Raw genomic sequence first — 24600 nt, 5'->3', positions numbered from 1 at the left:
TATCTCTAAACACAGAAATACACAATCAATGTAAAACACATCAAACCAATAGCCCAAAACCACAAAAGTGTAAGTTGGTCTAAAGTGAATAGTGATTGTAATTTTAAATAGTGGCGCAGTGCATAGCAATACATTACCAACTCATGATTACAGATAGATTAGATCCACTCAGTTACAAATGAATCCTTGGAAGCTGTTTTGCAGTTTAATCAACACTAGACTCTATCAATTCTTCGTCATCAGTTAGGAACCTAGTTGTGCTACTTGATCGCAATCTTTCCTTAGAAAGCCACGTTTCTACCATTTGTAAAACTGCATCTTTCCATCTCAAAAAATATATCTAAATTACGGCCTATGCTCTCAATGCCAAATGCAGAAATGTTAATCCATGCATTTATGACTTGAAGGTTAGATTATTGTAATGCTTTATTGGGTGGTTGTTCTGCACGCTTAGTAAACAAACTACAGCTAGTCCAAAATCCAGCAGCAAGAGTTCTTACCGCTGAAAGACAGCGGAGACGAAGACAACTAGAGCCCAGATACAGATCCCCTGTAAAGACCTTGTCTCAGAGGAGCACCAGGACAAGACCACAGGAAACAGATGATTCTTCTGCACAATCTGACTTTGCTGCAGCCTGGAATTGAACTACTGGTTTCGTCTGTCAAACAGTCTAATGCTCATGAAGAGACTGTCAGAGCAGTTCTGGAGATGTTGTTTATGTGTTCATGTCCTTATTTAGTGAGACAGCAGACGCTGAATTCACTGCGAGCATCACGCACGCTTCAAAGTGTTAATAAAGGAAGTCACACTTCTTCTCCATTCATTAACAGAGACACGCAGAACATGCAAGATTCATAGTTAAATAGACTGTTCCGACTTAATATTTACAGATATTAAGCCATATCGTGATTTGATGTAAGTGTAATGACCTATTTTTTTATTAATTCATTCAAAATTTGGCGAATTCCGTGCCATTCGGCATTAAACAACCTCCATCCTAGTACATCCCTGCATCTCACTCTATTCTAGTCCATCTATAGTACAACTGTGCATACAATTTATTTATTTAGATTTATTTTTCAATTTTTGCACTGGAAGCTTATGTCACCATAACGAATTCCTTGAATGCACAAGCATACTTGGCAATAATGCTCTTTCTGGTTCTGATTTTCATGAGCAACAGAAACACTTTTCATATATTGCTTAATACAGCGCCATCTTTTCAAGAATAAAGTTCAACATATTCAAACACTATTTACAAACTAATAAAGTGGGAGTATATATGCTATATATGACTCAATATAACAGTGCAACTACAGTAAAAAAGATCTTACTCTTCTTAAAACAGATTTGTGGCCATTATTGGAATTTAAAAAGTTAGAATAAATCCGAAACATGCATGATCATTGTCATGTGATGAATCTGGCCAATCATGAAACAGTGTGTCATCATCAGCACTCCTGCAGTCACTCTGGAGAAACTCTCATAATGCACCACCTCAAGTCGGACAGAATTTCTAACCGGCATGCACTGCTTCAAGTCAACCTGCTTAGTGTTGTGTTAAGTCGAACGCACCTTATCATGTGGGACTGGAGCTATCCATTGTTCGGAAACCTTCTGTTACCATAGGTGCGTTCGACGAAAGTAGCCACTTGCAGTCAGGGACGGAGTTGAAAACAGACACATCAAGTTGAACACTTTCAGCTCCCGTTAGTGACATTCACATGGTGTTTCCATACTTTAACACTGATGAAGTGTTAAATTATATACTTTAGTCAGTCCATGGCACTGAGACCATATGTGGAACTGGAGCTGCCCACGATACTGAAGCTATATGTGGAACTGGAGCTCTCCATGGTACTCAAGCTATATATGGAGCTGGACCTGTCCATGGTACTGAAACTATCTGTGTCTAGAACAGCAGATTTTTTTAGGAAATAACAGCCGACCAATAATCCAGCAAGAGTTTGATCAGCAGCAGCCTGACCTTCCAACAAAAACACCTGATCTGATGAAGTGAGAGGGAGACAGACAGACAGTTTGGTCTCTTAAACACAACACAACAAAGACGGTGGCAGAATCACAAACATACCAGCAAATGTCCTTGATTCTCATACAGGTTCACACACATACAGACTAGAAGTGTGTAGTTGGAATGTGTATTTGTCACACAGATAACTGATGTTTCTCTTTCAGTACATGAAGTGAAACATTCATAAATATAATTTAACATTCAGCTAGAAACTAATACAGCTACAGACTCATCTGTCTCTCTCCCCTTCTGCCAGTCAGTCTCTTCAGGTGCAGTTGAAATGTGTGTGTAGTGCCTCACCAAGGAAATGAAGAAACACTGAGAATCAGCTGCCAAAACTAGAGTATGAGAGACAAATTAATTATAGAAGCAGAGATTAAAATGGAGAAAATGGGAATGAGTGAGAGAAGAAAACCATGCTGAGCAAATGAAATTCAGAGCCAAAATAACAACAAAGACTGGACCGACAGACACACACTCAAACAAACCAGCATCTAATGTCATCTTTCCCGTTCTGAGAGAAACAGAGAGACCAGTACAGACATGGATCAGAACAAATGGCTGTCACTAGGGATGTAATAATTCACTCAACTCACAGTTGGATACATGATTTTGATTTCACGATTCGATTCTATTCACGATTTTGTGAGATTTGAATGAGATTTAAGAAATTAGAAATTAAATGTGTCCTTTTATTATTGCTTTGACAGAATGCTGCACATTTCTTTGTGAAATTGAAATATAACTATAATAATATAGAAATATAGCACTTCATATAAACAAAAAAGGCTTTGTCTGTGCTCTTTCCATTTAAAATTAGAGACAGCCATTGCAATTTAATCATGATTCAAACAAAAATGCTGCATACATGCAATATGAGCATTTTTTATTCTAAATTAGATTGTATAATTTCTGAATTTTGAAGCAAAAACAGAATGGTTTGACTTCAGTTTTTTGAAACTATACATAAAAAGATCAGCATGAACGAGACGCAGATCCACTCTTGGTTTCTGCTGTAAAGAAAACAGTGCTGCCTTTTATTAATTTATTTATTTTTTAACAGTGTTGCACATATGCATGTAATATGCATTATACAGAGGCTAGATAAAAAGAAAAAAATATATAATCTAAACTCTTATAAAGAGTCATCACATCATCACATATTTCAATCCATTTTCAACCGTCTCGCGGTTAATCGTTACATCCCTGGTTGTCACACAGGTTCTGAAGACACAGGATGAAGAGAACAGTTTTGGATGTAAAATCTTACAACAAAAAAACAACAATAGTGTGGCGAGTGGGGCGGGGCCGAGAGGCGTGGGAACGAGGAGTGAGGCCAGGTGTAGTGATTGAAGATGAGCTACACCTGCGCCCCACCGCCAGTATCGAGTCCCACGTAGGACTGTAACGATATTAAAACTTCATATACATCGGGAAGAAGGAGGCGGGAACCGGCGGACAATCAAAACATTTTAATAATTGAAAAATATATACAAAACAGCGCACCAGCCCCTCGCGGACGACTGGTGCGCATAAATAAAAGCAAACACATAAAATAATGTCCCAGGCCTGGTCCTGTCCGTCCTTCACGGTCGTCGCTCCAGTTTTATCTCCTACGTGGGACTCGATACTGGCGGTGGGGCGCAGGTGCAGCTCATCTTCAATCACTACACCTGGCCTCACTCCTCGTTCCCACGCCTCTCGGCCCCACCCCACTCGCCACAAATAGTACAACAAACAGAATGCCACCCGACTGCACCACAGACAATGAAAAGAGATTTCAGTAAAACAGTGTTAATGTTGAAGAGTAGTTCTGATCAGGCACATATCGAGGCAAACACTTTTTTATTTACTTGTGAATCAATGGCAGGCAAGAGGGGATCCTCTAGGAATATACAAGGGTCATCTGTTAATGATTGGGTTTCAGGGTTGCTCAACAGTCAGCTACATGATCACAGATTTATATCTGCTCTCTTTCAAAGCATCAGATCACAGTCAAAACACTGTCTGTCCAAAACTGAAAGAAAATACTGCCATGCACAGATGAGACTGTAAACTGTACCACAGCACAAAATAATTACAAATGGAAAATACTGACCACTGACCAATTGTATAAATATTTATCCTATAGACTAGAGTTTATATGTCTATAGTGACAGAGAAATACCTGCTAACCTGCCCAAATTCTGATTACTTTAGGAAAACATGAGATCCCACTTGAATTTGTTTGCCCTTCAGAAAGTTAGATATCAAAAAAACATATTTTTTAGTTATAAGAAAAGAGTTTATTTTACTAGTGGCCTGATGCACTGAGTGATGCCTACATGCTTTGGTAATAATGTTTGGCATGCAAAAAATGTTCATTTGACAAGAAAATAAGAATGCAAATGAGAGAGAGAGTAAGAGAGAGGGTCAATGATGTCAATGAGAGACGTAATGAAGGAACGCTGGATGGACAAACTGAACAGATCAATCAGGCAGAGATCAGGACATCCCAGACACGATCAACAGTTTCTATTGTGCCACAGAAACAGGCATCCTTTACAATCACCTGCTCTCTCTGAAAGAGGTCGAGAGGTGCAGAGATGCCCAGCCTGAATCTGTGTGTGTGTGTCTGTGTGTGTGTGTGTGAGAGAGAGAGAGAGAGAGAGAGAGAGAGAGAGAGAGAGAGAGAGAGAGAGAGAGATAAACTGGGAGTTGTTCCGATAAGAGTGGTGAAGCGAACTCACATTTACACACAGAGAACTGAAGAGAAGCGCTGAATCAGCAGCAGCACTGCAGAGATGCACAAACTAACCAGTCTTTCTCCATGCTGTCGGCCACTGCACTGGTGCTGCAGGTCTCTCCTCTGGTTTACTGCTTCTTTTATTACTGTAGATCACATTCATAAACTGATCTGGATTGACACAGTTCTAAATTAATACATGTATTTAATCTAGGGCTGCATCATTCGTAGAAAAACCATTTTGTTTATATTTGGCCTAATTAATTGTGAAAAACATTGACTGCAGCAATCCATCTAGATCTGCTCGTCTGGTGTGAAAGGCATTTATTCACAAGTGATTTTCCTCTAGATGCCCTCTTTACATGTGTTTGTAACTCAAGGAGATGTGCGCATGACAAGAGTGATACTGTTGTTGATTAAAACCATCCAATGTTGTTCTAACCCTATATACTGTACATACAAACTACAAAAAGGCAAACCTACAAAAACTCCATAACTAATTAGAAATGCATGGCTGCAGTTTATTTTAAGGGGGGGGGGGGGTACCATGCTGTTTCATGTCTTCAGAGTTGTTTACACTGCGAAAGAGTTGGATTCTCATACTAAGCATGGACAAAGTTTGAAAAAAACAATTTGAGCATTTCTGTGCCAAAACATCTTACTTTCTGGATTCATACAAGTTTCAGAGGTTTTTTTTTTTTTTTTTCGATCATGACTCTTGTGCCCATTAGTCGCTTCATCCTTCAGTAGCGCTGCACGGGACTTGCTCTGGAAGAATGTCTCAAAAAAGTCTGTTTTTGGTTGTAAGGGAAATATAACTCTTCAGGTTCCTAAAGAAACCAAGCATTATGTAAACAGTGGATACAGTTTGTTTTTCCAGGGCAGCAACAGAATCTCACAAGTGTGTTTGTTCACGAACGTTTTATAAACAAGTATCAGTTCGACGCTGGGTTTGCAGGTCATTTGATCGTGAAAGATGGAGCAGACCCAGCTAAAAAGATCCCATTCAAGATTCAGAACTGCAGACCGTAAGTGAAACAGCATAAAAAAAAAATGTCTGTTTTGTGGGCGCTGGGCACTCAAGTGTTCGTAACTCTTTAGCTCTTAGATAAGAAGAGAGCAGTACAACTCTATTGGTACTCAAGATTAACATGAGATTAGGTGAACGTGTGTGTTATGCCACTTTTAATGTTGTGCCTGCACAAATGAACAAGGATGTTATGACTCTTTTCTTGAGATTATTTTAATCTTAACTTCCTGCCATTTTTCCCCAAATAGCAATTCATAATAGCATGCCTAGAGATAAAATAACTAAATAAAGATAACATTTCAGATAGCCATTCTCTCCTGCCTCGGGCTTAAATACATATGGCTCTACGTCGCCCTGAAGTGAAGTGATTGTGGTAAAGGATGCAAAATTATCTTAAAATGCATTTTAAGACCCTTCAGAGAGAGTTTTGCTCAAGATGACCTCAGTGACTGCCTGCAAAATGAGGTTCAGCTTTACTCAAAGCAGCAACCTTCAACATTATCCCACTGTAAACCCAGAGGAACCATCTGCCAACACAAAGACCAATCTCATTCAACTCTTCAGGGTTAATGCTGAGTCAACCCTTTAACCCTACATGTTCTGTTCAGTTCAGAACAAATCATGCACTAACGCTCTGATGTCTAGGAGATCTTAATCACTTCACTCTCTGTGCTCCTGTGAACATGGGGAAATTTCCACATCATTTCATTCAGTCATTCAGATTGATTTTTAAGATTCTGCTTAAATGAAATGGAATGAATTCACTTTCAACTCCAGGTGCAGTGAGCACATGAAATTCCTCTTAAGCGAAAGAAACTCTCAGGAAACGAGATAAGAGGAGTTCAGAGCAATCCAGCTGCTGTTATTTCAGCCCAATCTTCCTGAGCTTCCTTGGCATGATTACTTAAATTAAACCATTTGAGTTCTCTGGCTACCATTATTAGTCACCGTTCTCCACTATTTCATTCAAAGGTTCTTTTTCTTTCTAATCTTAAGCAGCAACTGCTCAACCAAGACCATAAAAACAAAGAACCAAAATATACCCTTGTCTTAGTTATTTTCTTGTGGATTCTGTCATCATTTACTCATCCTCGCTTCATTCCAAACCTCTATGATTTTCTTTCTTCTTCTATGACAGACTGATAGCACTGCTCGCTCCTCTAAACAATTACAGTAAAAAGAAAATGGACAATGAAGCTTTCAAGCAAAAGCAATAGAAAAGTATTAAATAAATATAAAAATATATAAATGTATAATCTCAACCAGTTTCTTTTGATGGCAAGGAAAGTCAGATCAGTGAGCGAACTATGACATAATATTCCTTTCTGGGCGAAACGATTCTTTAACTTTTTCCTTTCATGTTTGTAGACCCTGTGTAAATCTTCTCTAAACACATTAGGCCTCTACAGAAGAAAACAGCCTCAGTATCTAGCAAAATGCAAAACGCACACCTCCATCACTAGACCGTCTCATCAGATGTGTCTGAAGTCTCGTCACGTAAAGCTAATCAGCGTCAGTGATGATCTGGATGATGTGAGGATCTGCTCACTTTAGCGTTCATCTCGTTTTAGAGACACTTCTGATCGCTATGCTCTCGTTACCTCATTTTAAGATCTCTTTACCCAGGGCATTGAGAGAGAGAAATGATGAAGATCTCAGGGTGGCTGGTTAGAGGAGAGGGATTATAGTCAGATTAGCGGTGCTGCTAACAGGCGGCAGCGATCTCTGGGTGTCGGGGTCGAGCCGCTGTCATGGCAGGTGAACAGGTCACGTCTGGAGCATCACAGATCCTTCAGCTGAGCTCTGGATCAGTGTTCAAAGACAAGAAGAGCTTTTAAGCTGATCCCCCACTTTAAAGAGCACAAAGAGCTAAAAAGAACTAAACTAACAGTTAAAGGTTCTGAGAAATGTTAAAACACAGCCGTGCCGAATACAGCACACTCAGTTCGAGCGATATATAACAGCAAATCTCAACTGATTGATTATTAATGCCATAACATAATGTCAACCATCTCTAATCTGATAAATGCTATTCTAAGGAATGAAGATATTATAATCATTAAAATCATGATTTTCTGGAAAACTGCTTTCAGACGATGTGTGAAAACAGTTCACCGTTAAATTTGACTTGACAAACACATAAAGGTCCCGCAGAGATCTGGCCAGTGAAGAACAGGATCTTAATTAGGCCAGAAGCATTTTATCCCAACATGAATGCATTCAGACTCCTGACAGATGTCTGCCAGCTTCAGCACCTCAGAGGAAAAGACCTTAAACGTTCCCTCACAACCATACAAAACTCTCCTGCTGTGAGGACGAAAACTATTAGTTAAACAGAAGCTAAAAGCTTTTAACACCAGCATTTGGTTTGGAAAAGAGCTACTGAGATCTGAAAGGTTGTGAATCTTTTCTACTTCACTGCAGCCATTTTCACTTGCACAAGCGATAATCCAATCACATCACCACATTATGTGTGCAAGCATTATTTCAAGTTTAATTTACTTGTTTTCACACATTCAGTTTTAAAGCAGCTTTACAGAAAACAGTGATTTATAAGCCCCAGTGTTCAAGACAGAAGATTGAGCAGCGAAAGAAAAGTCTCTGAGATGTTTAAAATGACAATGAAAATAAATAATAATAAAATGCTGAAAATATAGCAGCATATTAGAAACATCAAAATAAGCTAGAGATATTTGTATTTGTGAGTAACACTGCAGTGTGCTGATGTTTCCTCGGATGTGTTTGGACCTGCTGAACCTCAGAAAACTTGGGGTCACCCACACGCTTACAGAACACACACACACACACACACACTGCAGCTCTGAACGCGGCCATCAATAACCTACTGATCAACCACACAGTCAATACATCATTTGCATACTAATAATGTGTCATGGGAAACCACAAAGCAAGAGAATCAGTGTCCAAACACACCATCAGTGTGTAACATTTTGACATGGTTTGGTTATATATACACAAGGACATTTTCAAACAGTTGGAGCCAGATGTAAGAGCCCAGAAAAATGAGAAACTCTTTGGTTATAATAATAAGAAAATTATGACAAAGGGTTTTCTGAATTGTACAGAGCAGATAAATTCAAGCCTGTACACACACACACACACACCAATTATATGAAAGAAACAAAATCTTGCACAGCATCATCATCCACCTCTCTTTGTAGAGAGTCACTGTCTCTGTCTGTGTGTGTGTGTGTGTGTGTGTGTGTGTGTGTGTGTGTGTGTGTGTGTGGCTCTGCAGGTTGTTCAGAGAGGGTGTCTATCGCACCCCAGCGGAGGAGCTGTGTGCTGAATTCATCCTCACTACACATGAACTCATGAACTCAATGTGAAATCAGACAGAACAGGCCAGTCCTTTGATTTCAGCCCTTTTCATTGAACACAAAGAGAACGAAACCACATTAGAACGATTGTTAACGCCTACAATCACACACAACTTAGTTCGTTTGTGTTTATTGTGTGTGTGTGTGTGTGTGTGTCTCAGACGGAACAGTCTAGAGATTGTGGATGGAAACACTGTGTTTAAAGATGTCTCTACACTATGGCAGCTGCTGAAATATCATGTAAAATGAGTGATCGATGCTCTGATCATTAGAGTCTCTTCAGCAACATTCATCAATCACAGTCACTTCCCTTCACGCTTTAACCAGCATCGTTTCAGACCCCAAACACACTGGAGCCTTTACGAGATCAAACCTGACATGAGATCACCTCCTTAAACCCTCACACACACACACACACACACACACACACACACACACACACACACACACACACACACACACACACACACACACACACACACACACACACACACACACACACAGGTCCGCGTTCGTATCGGAGATCAGACTGACGTTCTTCAGCATCTCTTAAAATTAAATTATAATTAGATGTAAAATTGCACATCGTCATGATTCTGGTCAGGAAAATCCAAGAAGGCACAGAGAGAGAGAGAGAGAGAGAGAGAGAGATCAGCTCTTTACCTTCGCAATGCTCTCCTGCGTCTCCGTCTCTCCTTCTTCCCAAATCCCTGCGCTTTTCTCTGGAATCTCAGTCCGGAATAATGTCAGTATCCGTCAGAGAGCAACGCGTCTCGGTCCTGCGCGTCTTCCGATGGGAGCTGAGCGCCGCGTCACCTGCGTCCTCACATCAGCAGCGCGCGCAAACACCCGCCCACAGAGACACGCCCCGCGCCGCGGGCGGAGCCGAGCTGCAGAGAGCAACGCGACGCGACGCACAGATCCTGGAGATCCCGACGCTCTCCTTCTGAAAGACGCGCTAGAAACGCCCCTCGCGGAACGGAGAGTTTAGATCCTCCGCCAGGTTCCGCCTGCAGTTCATACTGAACCGTTTCCAAATCAACAAATCATCAAAATACTGCTGCAAAATACAAGTGTGACGTTACTACATACTTCTATACCTCATTGAAGAAGACAACATCACATTAATCAATAGGCTACTATACAGTCACACAGTACATATGACTTACATGAAGAGCTGAGTTCTGGTGTTAATGAAGCAAACATTCAAATTCATCAACACACACACACACTTATTTATATTAATAATATTATGAGCATGATGTTTTAAGTAATCACGCTACCCCTTCACAACGTTATTTAAACCGAATTATGACTAGTAATGAATGTAAATAGCATTTACACAGTAGAACGCCAGACGCAGGGCAGTGGGATGGGAAAACGCGACGTCTCAAACATTTTAGATTTCAAGGTAGGAGCCGCGTTTCTGAGCGCAAAGATCAAACGCATTCTTCTAGCGCATGATTAACGTTACATAAAACATTTGAATTCCGCGCAGAGGAATGGCGTGTGTACGGTGCGCGGGAAGGGACGGGGTCGGTTCCGTTAAACCACACGCTAATAGAATAAAAACATGCTGATTTATGGCCACCTACTGGCGCAGACCTGTATGAATAAAGTACTAGAGTCAAAGATTTCTCAGATATTTACAGTATTTACTAAACTTACGGTATGTTATATAGTAAAATAGATAATACCGAAAGTTAAATGCAGTTAATGGGAAATAGATCATTTAAAATGTACAACAAACAGCAAATTAATTTAGAAGACGGATGGGATGAATACAAATATTTTCTTGTAGGCATACGTACGCTTATCTAAAGCTCATCTTATAAATCTCAGTAAGTCAACAAGAGGGAAGACTAAAAATAACACAAACAATACCATCTGGAAGGACCACAGTGAAACTTAGATAAATGTGCAGAAACACAATTAATCTAATATATTTAGACAGCATAAAACATTCAAATGAGACTAGCTGCAGTCTCAATAGCCCAGGCAATTACTGCTGTGCCATCCAGACAGATAAAACTGGTAAGATCTAAGACATCTTGATATCCAGTATTCCTCCTGTTCCTCCCTTTTTGGTGACCTCTCCCAAATAAATGATCCCCTCCCTTCCTGTTCCTCTAGCCAAGTCAGCTTTATTTATCTAGCACATTTAACAATACAGATTATGTCAAAGCACTTTACAGTATTAAATAGTAGTCAACAGTGCAAAAGGACATTAGTAAACACATTTTCAGTTACTGTCTTTGAAAACACCAGCGTGTTTAATAGGACAAAAAATATCCATTACACAATGGCTACAGTTATTAAAGATGCTGCTAACGGCATGCAGTGATCACTGGTCAAGAAATGCTTTATAAACTATTCACAAAACCCATTCATTCATTTGATTTAAACTGATTTCAACAGTCAAGTCAAGTCACCTTTATTTATATAGCGCTTTAAACAAAATACATCGCGTCAAAGCAACAGAACAACATTCATTAGGAAAACAGTGTGTCAATAATGCAAAAACAGTGTCTCAAGCTGAACTTTCTGTAATCAAAACTTTTCTCATCAATTTCTCTGAGCTGCTCAACGGTCATAGACCTTTAGGAGAATGATTTATGACGATTCCTCAACAATGAAACATAATTGAGAACTTATTAAAGTAAATTCTCATGAGCTGATCTGAGCAAATGTCCAGCAGGAAAGTCTAGCAGACCTGATCCACAGTCATGCAGTGTCATTTACTGTCAAACATCTTCATCTTCAATAAAGGCATGAGATTTCATTTCCACTGCACATTAATATGAGAGAGTCTGTATTTCTGAGCTCACATCTGCACCACTGCTGACCAAAACAGCGAGGTACACACAGTGCTTACATCAAGAACATCATCATGAACATTGTGACTTTGATCATTCTTGAATGAACATGGAGATGGACATCCGCACGACTGTTCCCATAAAGCTCCTGAGCTTTTCCCCGCTGGTGTATATTATTATGTTTGTGTTTCTTGACGCCAGGCATCTAAATGTTTTTGAGTTTACACGCTCATTTTTTAAATAACTTTTAGTGAAACAAGCCATGTAGCACTCCTCCCAGATTGAATCGGCCAGTCATAACAAGTCAGCGATGCTGCAATGTACTTTTCACTTTTATTTCTCATTTTATTTGCATCTTCGTTCTTTTATTGTTCTATTACAAACTAAAAATGTTTTTACCCTGGAGATGCTGGACACATTTTCAATTCAATTCAATTCAAGTTTGTATAACGCTTTTTACAATACAAATCATTGCAAAGCAGTATTTAGTAGCATCTTATCACACCATGAAATAAAACCACAAAACTCTTTTGTTGCATAAAATTGGCACTGACATGTAAGCCTTAGCAAATAGCAAATTCATACATAATAAATATATTTTTTATATTTGTGTGGTTCATACATTTAAAAAACGGCTGCTTTGACTTCACAGTCCTTGGCATCTGGAAGTGAAAGTGGACTACTGCAAATTCCTCCTCGTCTGTGGTGTAAGAGTTATATAAGAGCATACAAACCTGGAAACCTCACTTTTAAAGGTATGACTTTCAGCACTTTATGATCAGGGATTTACTAATTCTGATCTTCCAGCTATTTAGGGCAGATAGTGTGCAAACAGATAGTGTTCTGTCACAGTATTTGATGTCAGTAAAGTATAAAGTAAGATTTTACAGGTCACAGACACAGTTATTGTTATCACAGTATCTGACATTCATGACTAAAAAAAGGTAAAGACGCAAAACCACAGGAACATACAAGCACACATCCAGTTCTTGATAACGTCAGTCTTTGTTTACAGAGTGTGACCTCAGCAGCGCAGGAGATAAAACTGAACAGCATCTCGAGCACACACTCACACAGCCTACAGATGTGATAGTGTTTCTGCCATCCTGTTTCACACTCGCTAATGCAGTGTGTGTTTCTCTAGAATGTTTTTAAAAATGATTTTCATCATTGAATCTTTAGTATGTATTTTGTACTTTACTATCACTATTTTCTCACCAGTTTCTATCCATGGCAATAAAATGTGTCTCTTACTGTGATGTCAAGAAAGCACATATGAGAGATGTGTGTGTGTTCATGAGCTTCAACCCCTTTCTTTGTGTTGACATGCGCTTCATCTCACTGTCTTTTTTCTCTTTAATATGCTTTCCCAGGGTGAGATGCATGTTAAAGTTACACAGGCATCTGCTGGAATAATGAATGGACCAATAAGCAAACGAGAACAATATCCCTTTAGAGAGCTCTTACTGAACCATTAAATGGAAACACTAATGCACCATGTATCTTCAGGAAAGGAATGAAACGTCTCTGCGTCTCTCTCTCTCCCTGACACTTTCACTCCATCTGCACGTCTCTCTCTCGCTCTGTGCGTTTATTAATTCAAGAGGCCGTGCGACTCTGAAGTTGGAGTTCTTTACAGTTCTCAATCGGCACTAAAACACACCGTCGGGTTTCTCCTGGATGGGTTTTCGAGAACATCACTGCATACATCACTGACCAAAGCAATTTAGTGAAACCTTGTAAGTCCCGATGGCCATTATGGAGCAGCGATGGCCCGGTGGTTCAGAGAGGATTGGAGGTAATTGCAGTAACATGGAACGAAAGTCATGACCGAGGCCACAGAGCAGCTCTGAGGAGGAACACAGACTCCAGAAGCTTCAGATTTAATCATCCAACCTGAGAGGTCACAGAGTCACAATGGATGATTCCAAGAATTCCTCACTCCGTGTTCACAGGCACTTTCATGATTTTGAAATCATAGCCAAGATATTACAAAGAGACAAAGAAATCTGATATTAAGGGAATGGAGATGCTGGGATCGTCTCTAGTATGACCCAGACCCAACGGAGAACAAGTCTGGAGAATGAATGAATGAAGATTAAAGGACACACACTGCTGACCAACGCAACAGACTGATACAATTCCATTTAAGTTCTTTTATGCAGCATCCATTTTAACACTTAACACTGAAACAGTACATTTTAAAAATAGTATTAATATAAAAAGTTTAGAGCATGCAAATCGTGGAAGTCCTATTGTAATGACCAAGATCACACAAGCTCCACTTTTTGATTTTGAAACTTTGAGTGTTTCTTCTTTCTTTCTTTCTTTCTTTCTTTCTTTCTTTTTTTCATACAATAGAGTGTACATGTCAGTGAGGTATAACTGTGGTTCTCAAATAGGGTCAAAGAGAGGCAATCAGAAATCTTTCAAGGCTGGATTAATAAATCCCAAAATTATTTGAAATTATGTCACATGTCATGACATGAAGACAGCCCCTGGTCAAGCAACCAATTCTACCATTTGAAATGGACCACTGATCCTTATGAATCATACGTCAGTTAAACATAGCCTCTAAAAACAAGCTCAGTGGTAAGAAAGAGAAACAGGAAGAATACAGAAGAGAGATGCTTGAAGCGTCTTTGAATTTAACCTTGTGAATGTCTGTAATGCCAACCACACAACAGATCCATAATGACACACCTATAGATGCATATTCATGTCTGATTCATCTCTTATTTTATTTATTTATTTATTTATTTATTTATTTTTTCAGTAACTTTATTCTGGTGTAGACAAATTATATAAATAAACAATTGTTCATATGAGCATGTTCTTATTGGAAAGGAAAGGAAAGGAAAGGAAAGGAAAGGAAAGGAATCCATGCCAGACTCGAAAGTATACTTGGTAAGTATACTACAGATACATGTACATATTTATGTACTTAAAAAAAACACCCTGCAGTTGTACGTTTGCTATACTGAACTGATATAATCTGGTCATCGGTGACAGAATGGAGAAAAAAAACCTGTGGTCTTGTCCTGGTGGTCCTCTGAGACAAGGTCTTTACAGGGGATCTGTATCTGGGCTCTAGTTGTCCTGGTCTCCGCTGTCTTTCAGGGCAGTAGAGGTCCTTTCTAGGTGCTGATCCACCATCTGGTCTGGATACGTACTGGATCCGGGCGACTGCAGTGACCCTCTGATCTGGATACAGACTGGACCTGGTGGCTACAGTGACCTCGCAATAAGAGAGAAACAGACTAATATTAGCGTAGATGCCATCCATTCACTTCCATTAATGCCAACAAAGTGTTCAAGTCTATGCAAAAGAATGCTGTGGTCAATTGTGTCAAACGCAGCACTAAGATCCAATAAAACTAATAGAGAGATACACCCACGATCAGATGATAAGAGCAGATCATTTGTAACTCTAAGGAGAGCAGTCTCAGTACTATGATACGGTCTAAATCCTGACTGGAAATCCTCACATATACCATTTTTCTCTAAGAAGGAATATAATTGCACATATTAAAAAGGTATAAAAGATTAAATTTTTTCACCTTAGAAATATCGCTGGATTGCGACCATTTCTATCATTGCCAGATGCAGAAAGGCTTATACATGCCTTTATTACATCGAGGCTTGATTACTGCAATGTGCTCTATCTTGGTCTCCCAAATAAATCAATCAAAAAATTACAATATATACAAAATTCAGCCGCACGGTTATTGACACATACAACCACTCGTCAACATATTCTCCAGTACTTCTGCAGTTTAGTCACTGCTCATGTGCCTACCCAACACCCAACAGTATCTCTATTTCACTCTGCTTTTATATTGGCTGCATTTACAGTGGGAAATACCACTTCTATGTATTTTTAATCATCAGTCAATAATTCAGGCCTGATGGGATAGTGTGCAGTGATAGGTCTGAGATATATTCCACTGAAGAAGTGAAGAGATGCAGGTCTCAGTCTGTTTTTATCAGTCTGTCCTGCTGAACGGAGCGTCTCGTGGGACTAGCCATATGAAATGCTTGGGTCTCCATTTCTCATGTGTTCTCACAGGGAATGAGGAGAGAGATGGAGGAAGAGATTATCAGTGAGAAACGCTGATTCAGTGTGTGAATCCAACCCCACAGGATTTCCCTGCGTGATTTCTGACTCTGAGACACAGAGTTTTAAGTTATGTGGCAGAAGATGCTCTACAGACACAATCAAATTTCTCAGTTTATTGTGACCTTTTCTGCTGATGTTTTTAGGGAGATTTTTTGAAGGGTAATTGTTCCATTTTCTGGCTTTTCTTTCTTACATCATTAGACATTACCATACTTTTTACCATCTGAAACAATAATGTAAAGACTTTCAGTGAATAAGCCAGTTGGAAAGTCCCTTTGTAAGTCACTCTTCTGAGATGAAAGTGACATTAACTGTTCAAACATGTTTCTTTTTTTAAAAAGTCTCCCTGAGACCCACAGAGACCATAAAACTCAGTTTATAGCCAATCGCACAGATACACAGCATGTCTCAACACTTCTGTTTGCTTGTGACAGCGATAAGATTTAAAATATGTAGGACGTCTGAGGAGTTTCAGGTATCTACAAGATGACCATTAACATTTAGTGCCACAATAACACAATTTACTCAATTAGTTTACCCCCCTCAAGTAGTGTGTCCTGGTGCCGGGCCTGGCTACTAACAAACCCATATGAGCAGCATCTTAAATACACCTATGAACCAGGTTTAGCCTGTTTAACTGCTGTGGATGTAAACAGAGAAAAAACACAGTGAGAAGGACTTGATAAAACACAAAACATCCAGATCCTCAGATGAAATATACTGCGTATCAGTCTGGCACTTTCCCTCGATTCCTTACAGAATGATTGTTTCACGTTAACCGCACAACATTATTCAAGCAAAAAACTGCCATCTGGGAGAGACGTGTGTTTATAGATCGGCTTTTGCTTATCTAGCTCTGGAAAATATCACATCTCTTTGAAGAGCTGAATGTTTTTCTATTTTCTGTTTCAGTCTTTCCCTCCTTAGTTTTAGGTCAGTCAGTCGTTGATGTTCGTGAAAGGAAATGAAAGTTCAAGAGCAGCGTGTTCATCTAATCCTGTCAAACACAGCACAGGAATCCACCTGAACTGTATAATTCAAATGAATATATAAACTAACATAACAATGAATGATGTACATAAGAGCAGTGCTGGGTTGTTTCTGCACAATTAAACTTTCTTGAACCTCCACTATCACAGTTACTCCTTTTGCTTACATTATTCTTGTTCTCTTTATCTGTATTTTGTGTGAACTAATTAAGCTTATACTTTCAACTGGGCATGTCGATGTTTTCATTTTAAGTCACCTTGGATGAAAGCATCTGTTAAATGAATAAACGTAAATGTAATTTTGTATGTGTTGATAATTACTTTGATGTATTAGTGTTATGTTATTAAGTCTTATATCAACAAAAATCCAGTGCCTTTGTTATTATAGTTCATTCATTCTTCTTTGAAAGGGAACTGCCTCTCTGACGCCTGACAGCACAATCACAGTGGCAGCCTGAACGGAAAAGATAGAAAAAAAAGAGATCTTTCTGCTCTGTATCTATATTGATATTGTAAAGTGTCATGAGCATTCATATTTCATATTGATAAAAAAAATTCCTGCTGTCTCACACAAACAAGAGGTTTCCTCTTTCAAAACGAGAAGGCATGTCCATTTCTGTTTCTAAATTCACTTTTTTAAGTGTCAATAACTTAATTCAGTTAAATGTTTGGCATGTCTGACTTCCAAGGGGACTTTAAAATGACGAATTCTTGTCACGCTGTCAGGATGGAGTCCTTCTGTGACAAACGTGTGTTAAGAAAACACAAGGAGAGGGTAAGATCCAATCGCAGGTAGTCTTTAATAACAAAAAGGGTAATCCAAAACAAAACAGTACTAGGAGACAAACAAAACAAAACAAAAGAGGGAACCGGATGAAACAGATAGGAAACTCGGAGGAACGAGAAGGAAAGGGGAAGCCTCGGGAGACAAGAACATTGTACCGTCGGTTCCCTCTTTTGTTTTGTTTTGTTTGTCTCCTGTCTCCTATCTAACCCTCTCCTTGTGTTTTCTTAACACACGTTCGTCACAGAAGGACTCCATCCTGACAGCGTGACAATTCTGTGTAGAAATCAAACGGCTCAATGTAATGGTACTCCAGCTCGTTGGAGCAGTGTTCTGACCAACAGCGCCGTCATGCAGACAGCTGGCACCAGTGATACCTATGGCAATAAAACTGACTTGACAATGAACAATATTGAACAATATTATTATAACATAATTATAACATATAATCATTACTGTTAAAAGTGTTCATCGTCTGTTTGATTACATCATTAACTGAATTTTACCGTACATTTCTGCCATATGTACATCAGTGTGACATAGTCACCACTGACAAGCTACTATATATTGTTGAAACATAATTTTCTGTAAAGCTGCTTTGCAAAGATTTGTATTGTGAATAGCCCCATAAAAATAAACTTGAATTGAACTGAATCAATAGTCATGCAGTTTGGAATCCTGTTACCACAGAAACACAAGTGGGTTTTACCTTCCATCTGTTGCACAGCTGCTGACTGTAAGTCCTGAAGTGCTCGAGCTCACGGGCCCCTGAGAGCTCATGACGCTGACAGGTGTCTTTATGCTAATGAGATCTGCAGTAACCGGAGCTGGTGTCTGTGGGGCTGTGCACGCTTTCCAGAGCACATGAGCAGATGCTGATGTCCGGCCGTGAGGAAGCCACTCTCAGCCGCTCTAATCAGAGATCATGAAATCAGAATTGGAGCAGAATGAGATTATTTGTTTAATGTGAGGCTGATCTGTGTTCCAGCTTCTGTTCTGAGTGCAGAGTGGGTTGGGATGTTCTGCCGTTTGTTGTTTCTCCTTGAAAGTTATTTGTAGCATCCGTGTGATCAATACCTCTGTTCCCCGAGCTGGTGACTGCTGTGATGTCCACTAATGTACGGCAAGCGCTAAGCGAGAGATCACCCAATTCGATTCTGGACCTCCGTGTTTTTTTGTTCCAGCTAATAAAGCTACTTCATTGACATCAAGAGAGCAGCTATTCAAAGCTTCATTAGCATTCAAACCTCACTGATCCAGAGTGCAACAGCTAAGAGTGAATGATTTGGTTAGAACAGAGCCCATGCACAGTCATTGTAGTCTTTAAGATACACATTTCATCAGCGATTTGTCTCTATATTCTGTCTTTGCATTAAATTTGGGGCTAATGCATGAGCACTAGAGGCAGTGAAATTACACTAAATTCAATCAGTCACTTCGACCTAACCCTATTTCTTAAGAAGTCGCACAAACGGGGCTGACCATATTACTTAGAATACATGAGTGCCAAGAAAGTCTGTTAAAAACAAACATAGAAATACAATACAATACAGCTGCAAAGAATAATGGAAATGATGGGCCCAAACACCAGCGCCACCAGCAGGAAAACACGCAGAGGACACATGCATTCAATCACCATCTAGTCTTTTATGTTGTTTTTTTTCATTATTATTAATGTTTTATACATATTTTTTATATTATCTGAATGGTATGATATTTAGTTCACTTTTGCTGTTCCTGGGGGAGAAAAATGATAAAGGATCCTTAAAAATCATTATACATGTACTGTATTCTTGGAGGTCTAAAATGAACAAATGGGAAACAAAAACACACACATACAAATATTGTTTGAGGTGTACAATCTACCAAAAAGCCATGTCCAGATCCAAAACAATACACAGAAAAAAAGTGGTTAAATTCTAAAACATTAACAGTGTAAAAAAGACACACACTAGACAAATTTCAAGCACGGTTTACATCCCTGAACAAGAGTGTCACCTTCCGTATTTTGCATGCTACTATTGCTGAAACTTGGCTGCCACAAACATGCCTTGAAAGCAGAAAACGTCACCCATATTTTCTTTTATACTTTGTTTTCTTTACTGTGAAAGAGAAAACATGCCAGCTGACAACGTCTGTTTGGTTGTTTTTTCTCTAGTCACGTTTGATCTCGTGATTCTCCGTGAGATCAAGTGTCACTGTGAAATAGTTTCTACAGTCATCAAGTGTGTGATCTCATTGTCTGGTTGACTCGTCTAGTATTGGCATTCAGAGGAATTCTAAGAGGAAGTCTTTTTTTCTGTGGTCTCACATTGTTTTAAAATCGGTTAAGATTTGAAAATCGTGTGCAGCCAGCTTAAGTTAAATCAAACACTCCACACAACATACATGGACAATTGGCCCATTTATTAATACTGCCTCCCCCCTGATTATCATCTGCACCTCGTCCTAAACCGCCGCCCTTCACCAGACTCCCGACAGGAGTGGGTGTGTGAGAGAGGATGGGCGCTGGACGAGCCAGGACTGGCCACGTGTGATGGGGCACACCTGATGGAAATGGACCCTTCATCACTGCCCCGGTTTAAAAGCCCAAAGACCGTTCTCTTTCCTTTGCATGCACACTGGTGTCCTCGTGGGTCTAGGAATGGTGCGTAGAGGGACTCCAGTGCCACCAGAGATGTGAACTGCCGGACCCGCGGTCTGGATGAGAACCGCACCCGTTTACACGGCCATCAGGCCAGAATGCCAGGCCATCCATCCCCTGCAAGTGCTGTGGCCAGCGAGAAGGATAGAGACGCTGGAAGAAGACCGAAGGACCCTTTTCTCCAGAACAGTGCCCTACCTACACGAAATCCGCAGCACAACGAGGACACCAAATCCCCTGTTTGTTTTGGATGCTCTCCCACTTTGTACACTTATTTCCCCGCTTTTGGTTAATTTTCTGTTAATCAAAGTCTCTGAGGCCTGATGCCACGCCCACTTTGTCTGTAGTTTGCTCCTCCCGCCACTATATGTATTTATTATCTTTATTTTTTTTGCTTTATCTGATTATTTCCTATTGCACCTAGTTCTTTCCCCTCTGTGGTGGAGGTTATTCATATCACATGTGGTCTGTTTACTCTTTGATTCACAAACATGAAGATCTTATGACTGAAGGAAATTTTTCTCATGAGGTTGGATTTCCCTTCTAGTAGAGATCAGACTAGAAGAATATAGGGCACATCATTAGGATGTTAATTGGCCAAATGTATCTCTTTAATTTGCATTTGTACTTCCTGAACTTGAGTTCAGTTGTGTTTCATTGGCTAGCGTATTTCCAGGTCACTTCTCTGGGCTTTGGATGGCTGTTCTGACCCTCTGCATTGGGTGACTCAGTCATGAGTCAGGCCACATTCGGCCTTCCCTTTTGTTTTTCTTATTCTCTTGAATATTTGACCTCATTCATTTGTCTTGTTAGATTAGTTTGTCAGTATTTCTATGGAGGGAAAATTTGGACAGATTTATTTAAATGCATCTATCTGAGCTCCCATAGCCCATTGCTGCTCTCATCATTTTATTTGCCATTTCAGCACATGCTTTATTACGAGAGTCATGTTAATGTTGAACATATTAGTCGAGTGTTGTGGGTCACGTTGGTCTTCAAATCACAACTGCGTGTGTGACCCCAGTGTGGGTGTGTAAAGTGTGTGTGTCGATGAAATGAAATAAGGCGCTAGAAGCTCCTTATCAGTCTCTGAGCAGATGAGAGCTGCTCTTCTTAATTCATTTTCACCTGATTGGGAGGCCAAGCGTGACATTTCACAAGTGTGTGTATGAGAGGAACAGGAACTATTTCATTTTTACTCATATTACACTACATATTAGCTGACAGAATGGAAGCCATAGTTCTAGTTTTGTCCACTAAGGGTGCCTTTCATTAGAAAGCTGCATTTCTAGCATTTGATGCATTCAACTGCATATTTCCATCTCAAAAATATATCTAAATTGCGACCTGTGTTCTCAATGTCAAATGCAGAATTGTTAAATCATCTGTTCAGTATAGCATTGTAGGCCTCCACGTCCGCTGCCTCCTCAAAAAACACAATTTGATAATACCTAGAATTTCAAAATCAACTGCGGGCAGCAGATCCTTTTCCTATTTGCGCCAAAACTCAGGAATAACCTACCTAACATTGTTTAGGAGGCAGACACACTCTTGCAGTTTAAATCTAGATTAAAGACCTCTTTAACCTGGTTAACACATAACACACTAACAAATTTCTAATAAACAAATCTGTTTAAGATTTTTTTTTTAAGCTGCATTGATTAGGACAACCAGAACAGGGAACACTTCCTATAACACACAATGTACTTGTTGCATCGTTAGAAGAATGGCATCTACGCTAATATTAGTCTGTTTTTCTCTTATACCGCGGTCACCGTAGCCACCAGATCCAGTCTGTCATCTGGATCCAGTAGCTATCCAGACCAAATGGTGAATCAGCACCTAGAAAGGACCTCAACATCCCTGAAAGACAGATGAGACCAGGACAACTAGATGAGCCACAGATACAGATCCACATTCTAGACCTTGTCTCCTAGACAGCCATCGGGACAAGACCACAGGAACCAGACGAGTTCTCTGCACAATCTGACTTTGCTGCAGCCTGGAATTGAACTGCTGGTTTAATCTGGTCAGAAGAGAACTGATCCCTTGATTGAGCCTTGTTTCATCCAAGGTTTTTTCTCCATTCTGTCACAGATCGAATTTTGGTTCCTCTGGCTTGCGTTGTTGGGGACATTTAATATCCAATGATATAATCGACTTGATTGCACAGATGCTATTTAAACTGAACTGAGCTGAATGATGACATCATTGAATTCAATGTTAATACTGCTTTTAATTGAACTGAGCGTTTGCTATTGTAATTTTGGATTATTCTATTTAATACTATAAAGTACTTAAACAATCTGTATTGTTAAAAGCACTATATAAATAAAGGTGACTTGACTTGACTTGGGAGAAGTAGTCTCTCGTAGGCAGACCTTGGTCTGGAATCTATGGCAGCTTTCATTCATCACCCATGAGGACATTTGACAGACATGTCAAACAACCAATAAGAGTTTGTTTTGTTCAGCATCATGTTTCGTGGCGTGGAAATGTCGCCACAATAACAAACTGGTGTGTAAAACTCTAATAAAACGTATTTTAAAGGTTATAAACTGTGAACTTTACCGTGGATATTGTAAGATTAATAAGGGAATTAAAATCAGTATAACTCAAAGGTGATTGAATTAAAGTGAATAAGAACCAAATTAGTATGCAAATTATTCAGAATTAATCAACTATTCGTCCACCGATAAGTTGAGGTTAGGGTATTGTATCAATCCTGGACAAAATATTATCCCGTGGCCTACGGTAATAATATCATGAAATTATGATAACTGATTATGAGCAAGGTAACATAATCTACAGTTTAAGGCAGTAACTTGTAAGCACACAGCACAAAACACTGGTATGTAAAATCAAACAAGGCTTTAAACTACTCTAATACACACAAACTAAACTAACAAAAACACACAAACATTCATTCAAACAGTGACAGAGAAAAGTGATGTTATTAACGGAGGGTGAATGGAGTCCCAAGTGTCTAGCGTCTTAATAAGATTTGCACCAGTTTCAGCCAGAATTAGGAGATATTGTGTAATTGTATTTAGATGCTCCTTGATGGCTTTGGATGCGTTCCCTTCTGTAACGAAGCTGCTGGAGAGGGTTTTCTCTGACGCTGATTGGCTGCCAGTCAGTCGATGATGCGTTCGGAGGGACAGCAATTGATGGTGAGTGGTTGGTTGGCTTTGCCGGGTGGTGCTTCGTTCGCGAGACCTCCTGCATTGTGGGTTGCTATGCAACAGAGTTTCTCTGAGAGGGTTTTCTTGGACGAAGTTCCACGAAGGATCTTACGGAAGAGTTGATGAGTTCTGAGTGAGCTCTTGGTGGTTTGAAGCTGGATGATGGAAAGGTCAGCACAAAACAGGCAAGAGCCCAAGTCACTGCAACAGCAGGGCAAAAGCTAGGCACAAAGCTAAAAGCTTTAGGTGACGCATAGCTGCTTGTCATTGGGTTATAAGCGTGTCCATCTGACCCGTACTTCTTAGTGTGACAGCCAATCAGATATTGTCTTGGGAGGGGCCTACGCCCCATTCTCTGGTTCTTGCATGTAATTAGCGTAATGTCCACGTGATCTTGTGTGTCCAAACTTCTGAGAGTTTAGTTTAAACGCTCTAATAAGCAAACTTAATAGTTTAAATATGGTGCATCCTACACACATCTATTTTATATCAAAATTCTAGAAATCATGTACCCATCAAGTAGGTACCAAACTACATACTTCCCAGAGTTAAGGTGAAAGTTAATAAGGATTTAGCCGTGATAAGTGTTTAACACACAAAATTACTTGAGTAATATAAAGCATGGATAATACAGAAAATACACATGTATGAGGCAACTTCTGGTGATTAGTTCCTATAACTGAGGTAGAAAACCCTACGAATAGGCTGTAATGAAAGTTACACACAGAAATAATTCCACAGGTTATATGAAACATACATGATATTTAAGTAATGTGTGAGGTAAATACTTGTAATCAATTCAAATTATTGGAAGCAATTTTGAGACCGTTGTTTGTATTAAACAACAAGAGGGTTAGACTTCAGTCTGATGGTTTTGGGAGACAAAGTCTATGGTTTAAGGGATTTGGTGATCCAGGTTTGGGTTTTGAGGTC

At 39.6% G+C, this 24600-nt stretch overlaps 1 protein-coding gene across 6 annotated transcripts in view; it reads right to left on the bottom strand.

The window, feature by feature from the left end:
* LOC127962221 (neurexin-2-like) overlaps positions 1-10132 on the bottom strand; it is a 408062-nt gene extending 397930 nt beyond the window's left edge. For 4 of the 6 annotated variants that reach the window (XM_052561731.1, XM_052561733.1, XM_052561732.1 and 1 more), the window contains exon 1: positions 9793-10130. The gene's annotated coding sequence lies outside the window, so the exon portion shown is untranslated. Of the gene's footprint in view, positions 1-9792 lie in introns of all 6 variants that reach the window. The other 2 variants (XM_052561735.1, XM_052561736.1) reach the window with 2 other exon arrangements.
* Between the last annotated feature and the right edge of the window lie 14468 nt (positions 10133-24600).

The sequence above is a fragment of the Carassius gibelio genome, chromosome B7 (assembly GCF_023724105.1).
Source record: "Carassius gibelio isolate Cgi1373 ecotype wild population from Czech Republic chromosome B7, carGib1.2-hapl.c, whole genome shotgun sequence".
In the NCBI taxonomy this organism is placed as follows: domain Eukaryota; kingdom Metazoa; phylum Chordata; class Actinopteri; order Cypriniformes; family Cyprinidae; genus Carassius; species Carassius gibelio.
This window is presented reverse-complemented; position numbering and strand designations above follow the sequence as displayed.